Here is a 5892-nt window from a genome sequence, read left to right as displayed (position 1 = left end):
CAGTTCAATCAATCAATCCCCAGTGGAGATCCATTGGCCAAAAATGGCCAAAGTGTAATGTACCTCAATTTACTCAACTATTTTTTTCTTTCTTTTTGCAATAAATTCAAAAATACTCATTATATGAATCTAAGGTTTTACCTCATCATACATCTCATTTCAAAACATTTTTTCTCTAACACAATTTACATTTTCCATAGCTAGTGAAAAGAGAATTCTAGATGGTCCCTTGCTCACTAGTCTAGACACAACACCATACTCGTTCAAGGCATAACTTCTTGGTCAACCCGATCATACTATAGGGATCCATCTCGATTTTATTGGTTAACATATAACACCCTTCCTAAATGCCACATGTGATACTTGTACCCTTTTGTTCCAATATAATTTAACATAAGGGACTTAGGCTTTATGAATAATAAATTAATTGTACTATATCTTATATACTTATGGTGTATCTAAGTCTCTCCTTTTTCTTTCCCATACTTTATATATTTTTCCCATGGCATTAAGCTTCTCCATGGTATCATACCCATTTATGTTACCTCCTTGCTTTGCATACTCATAATTTTGTTTATGCACTAAAAATAAATTACTATTTTGTCCACCCTTAGCTCACTTATCTTTCTTTCTCGAATTAGGTTAAAAACATTATCCTTGGCATATATTATTATTACTATTTCGAAATAATTATATGACATGCAATTATCATAGTAAACCACCCCTCAACCTCTAACTTCAATGCTAACTTGGTCAAATGTGATGTACCTTCCTCAACCCTTAGTTCTTGTTTTCATGGAATTCATGGATCAATAATTCAATTGGGGGACTCATGTGATTAGTTAAAAAGCTTGGTGTGTGTCATGTGACCATGCTACATGGTCTTGTAATATTGGTTCACACCACGACTAGCACGTGGACCCAATGTGGTTGATTATTTGGATGGTGAGGATTACTGTACAAGGGGATTGTCACAAGTCCACTTTCTAGAAATATAAATACTTTTTTTTAAAGAAATAAATACTAATGTAGTTCAATAAGTTCATATTCATTAGGTTTCCCTACCCCTATAACAGTGTCTAGTGTGTAGACTGGGTAGGGGGATGTGTCATAAAGTTATCCTTCTTCCTCATCCTCTAACCATTAGGGCAAGTCATGCTCAATAGAAGGTTGAGCAGGAGGGCACATCACAAGTTTTTTTGATGGATGCCCATTCTTTATGGTCATGTTCCCAACCCTGCAACTAATGAGGCATCAAAAGTGGCCAACCAAGGTCTTCCTAAGATGATAGGATAACCATTAAATTTGGTTTTGGGATGCAGGACAAGGAAATCAATGGGATACTCCCATGAGTCAATGCAGACCATTACATCGTCAATAAATCCCTCGGGAGCTATTATGGATCTATCTGCAAGTTGAAGTATGTAATCGGCCTCCTCCCAAATCTACCCAAGTAACTGTCCAACCGTGGTAAACGTGTGACGAGAGAGGTAACTATAAGGGATTCAACCTCCTTGGTGACCTTAAAGAAATGGAATCGACGGAAACAAATCAACCATACCTTCCACACCAGCAGCAATACCCCCAGGGGACATCCCAGCCACTCAAGCATCTTGCCCCTAGGTCCCACTGACCTTTTAGACCTCTAAACATTTGGACGCTCTCATGCTATGGGCATGATAGCATCTAGGGACCTCTTGACACTTTCACAGGCCTACAAGCCACCATCCAAGGACTTTTCCCAGCGGACCTGTGCCAACATCCCTTGAAATCAAGGCACTTTTCTGGCCCAGAATTTCGGCCACTCCCCAGAATTTGTGTAACTTTTAGAAACCACCGAAGACATGATGACAAAGATAAAAAAACTGAGAAATAAAACTCAGGACTAAGCCTAACCATCCCCAACTGGGATTGACATTCTGTCAAACACTTGGAATCAATGCAACCTACAGGTTTAGGATACAAGACAAAGCATGAATGACTAAAAGCACTTATGAACCATGGCAGGAAGGATCACCAACGTCTCCATTGAACTATTATAACATCAATTAGGTCTTGCATCCATCATTTTAACATTCAAAAGTAAATACATGAAATAACCATTAAATGAATCAACCAATTAACCATGCTTATAACGAGCATAAAACCATGTAAATATCAAAGATATGACATCCTTTAAATCCACATATAAACAAGTGAAAAAGTAAGAGAACTTAGCTTTCATTAATAATATAAAAGTCTGAAAAGGTTCAGTACTTCCATGTACCACCCGACTGTAGATATTGGTGAACCAAATATTTCTTTTAGCCAACCACCCCCATGCCATATTCCAAATGTGAATGTGGGATCTCATAGGAAAACCAATCCAAAAACAACCAAGTGAATCCAAAGGTTAAACCACCTCCACCCTCATCAAATCGTGATCACACCTAAACTGGTGCTCCGATCATAACTGAACCGAACTATGAATTCCATCTGGACTCCATCACTATCCTTGAGGAATTTTTGACTCCTTGCCTCTCAGGCTTTACAGCAATCCAACCACGGATCACTTGGCCCTAAACTGAGACCAGTGTCTCAGGCTTTACCACAATCTAAACCGGATCATTAGGTCATAAACTGAGATTCCTCCCTCAGAGTTTACCATGTACCCTTCCAAAACAGATCAAGGGATTCCTAGGCCTTTGGGAATGAACCTTGAGACCACCTCCGCCCGAAATTCTGAAATTTATCCGAAAAACCAAAGATCCAAACCGAAAAAAAATATCCCAACACCATGGCATCAGGAAAAAGGCGAGGCTAGGCTGAAAACCACTGTCATAACCTGGAAAAACCATGCCACCGACAACAAGAGAACCATACACCAACATGAAAAGCCATGCATGTCCAAACCAACTAGGAAATCACACATGAAATATGCTACCTGCAAGTATTCCTGATGAAGCTCCCTGATCCTGCTCTTCTTCCTTGATCCTTGCTTTCCTTCCTTTCCTTTCCTTGCTCTAAAACCTAAGCAAATACTTGAGCTAAGTGTTTACATTGACCAAGATGTTGCCAACTAATCCTCATATGCCCTTTTATCAATGAGTACTCTATTTTCTTCAATTTCCATCATTTTCATTCAATTTCCTCGTCACATGCAACCTATGACCTTTTACCTCACTTTTCTCCTAATTTCATTTCTTTTCATAAACAAATGTGTCAAAATTCCTTTTTTCCTTTTAATGCCTTTGCCTTTGCCTTTGCCTTTGCCTTTGCCTTTTCCAATCTCCTTTGCCATAATAAAATGCAATCTCCTTTCCCATAGTAAACTGACTGAACACCGACACCAAGGTGTCCTACCTAACATTAATCTTGGAATAAGTGTCCCTTGCCCATGGTCTTATTCTTTCCTTTATATACCTTATTACATGGAATTTTCATGAGGGTTGTTACACAATATCATAGTAGTCTTCCTCAAGCCCCCTTGGAGGTTGAGCTCGAGAATGGTTTCCCTAGTCATCACATTGATTGCAGCCCCAAGGTCAACCAAGGTATTAGGGACCATAATGCCATCAATGTGCACAAGCAATACTGGGCTACCATTATCCAAGTACTTTGGGGAGATTACCCTCCCAAGCATTAGGTCAAAAAATTGTCCAACAAAATGGATAGTGGGGTATCTATTCTTCTTCTCCCAGGTATTTTGAAACACTCTTCCTTGATAAGCTTGTTGTAAACAGGGACATCTTTGATGGCTTGGATAAGGGGTATTTTTACACACAAGTTCTTCAATTCTCCCCGAAGTTAAGCCTCTTCTAGGGCGTGTTGTTTAGGGTGGACCAACCATTCATGGTAAGGAGGTGCATTGGCTTGAGGGGCAGTCTATTCATTCTCTTCAATCTCTCTATGTGGAAAATGTGGGTGATTATCTAGGATCACCTTCCGAGAAGGAAGGTTGATCTCTTGGATTTCCACAACATAAGCATGCTAGGATGTCTCCCCACTATAAACCTATTGTTCCTACTTATTGTTCAGGTTCAGATTGGGTTGAGAAAGCATTTGAGGTTTCTTAAGTGGGGTATGGTGAGGGAGCTATGGTTGAGGTTGAGGTGGAGGTAGTAGAGCAGGAGTTTGGGTTGTTTGAGGCCTCCACCCTGGTGAGAGGTTTCTCCATTGGGAATATTGTGGTGGATATGGTTGGAAAGGAGGGTTAATAGGACAAGGAGGATGTTGAGGAGTATAAGGCCAAGGAGGAGGTGTGGGCCATGATGGATGAGTGGAAGGCAACCAAGGCTGGAAAGGTGCATTCTTATTCGGATTTTAATGAGGATAGTGCACACCTTGCATTCCCTGCTAATATGGTGGAGGACCTTAAGGCCTCCTCTGGTTAATAAAGCAGAGTTTCTCTGAACCACCTTTTTCCCCTTGGTATATAGCCTTCAGGCCTATCATAAGAGACGTTCTTCTATTGCATGATTTTCTTTACAAACAAAGTAGACTTCTTTGACATTCAGTGGGCACTCATTCCTAGGGTGTCTCTCAGTGCATCTAGGGTAGAAGATACCTAGTGCCCTTTCTCCTTCCTCTTGGTTCCTTTTAATTTGCGTTGTATCCATCTGTAGGGGAAACGTATGCAACATGCCACTCTTAAAATCCTCCAACATACTTCCTATCCCATGTTTGAGGGCTGATGTAAAGGGAGATGAACTAACCAAGCCTTGGCTAGACCCACCCTTTTTTCTAGCAGCCCTAGAGTGATTCGTATATATTGTTTTGATGACATCATAAAGAAATTAGGAGATGTCTGGACTCGAGACAACATGTTGAGGGTTTCCATTACATCCTCCCTGATCCCCCATAGAAGAACTAGCTTGAGTGATTCGAGATCAAGGGTACAATTAGCCCTCCTATAATTGAGTGGGAATCTTTCCTCATAGTCCTCTAAGGATTCATTTGTTCCTAGGGTCATCCTAAAGATTTCCTCCTTTGTTTCCTTGGAACTGCAGTAATCAGTGTACTTGTCATTGAAGGCTTGTTTCATTTGGGCCTAGGTAGTGATGTTGCCTTTAGGTAAATCATGAATGAGTGCAAGGGTACATCTTTGAGGGTAGATGGAAATAAATTTAGCTTATGTTCATCCAAGGCATAGTCATAGGTCCTACAAAAAACAAAAAATTCAAACACGAAGGTGTGAGGATCTCCAGAGGTTAGGCCATGGAAATGTGGAAGGGAAACATGGCTTATATTACTCATTTTGGCCTACCCATTAGTTTCCCTGATAGGGAAAATCTCATCTTATCTATTTTTAGCCATGGTTTGTGTAGGTGAGATATGTTTTTCTTCCCCTATGGGTTCCTCAAAAATTCCAGGTTTCTCACCTAGAGGCTTTTCTAATTCCCCTATAGTGAGAGAGGAAAGTTCACAATCACCAAAGAAGAATACAGGTTGACTGCTTGAAGGGGTGGGGGTTTTTGGTAAGAATTTCCCTTGATTTTCCCTACTCCTACGAGGCATGAAAGAACTAGCTATGTTTTTTGAATTCTTTTTCTCCTTTTTTTTTCGTGAAGCTTTCAAACCAATAAGACTAATGCAAAGCAAAAAGCAAGTAACTCCTATGTAGAAACAACACCTACTTGAACACCTCCCTGACAACAGTGCCAAAAAATGATGAGCTATGGTATTGCACCAAGGATGTTGCAACTCCCAATGCTTATCAACCTAAATTATCAACTTGGGGTTCATACAAACTTAGAGGTGATAGTGCTATATGCACAACATGTTACGTTCTACTCATGTCCTCCTCAGTCGTTAGATTAGATCAAGGTATTCAAATACCACTCCTTCGACTAACTACAAATATAATTTCTTATGAAAGGATATCGTGATTGCAAGGAGATGAACTTGATTCTA

This window comes from Pinus tabuliformis, chromosome Q, assembly GCF_031772625.1.
Source record: "Pinus tabuliformis cultivar Carrire ecotype Pingquan chromosome Q, CPIR1, whole genome shotgun sequence".
NCBI classification, from domain to species: Eukaryota; Viridiplantae; Streptophyta; class Pinopsida; order Pinales; family Pinaceae; genus Pinus; species Pinus tabuliformis.
This window is presented reverse-complemented; position numbering follows the sequence as displayed.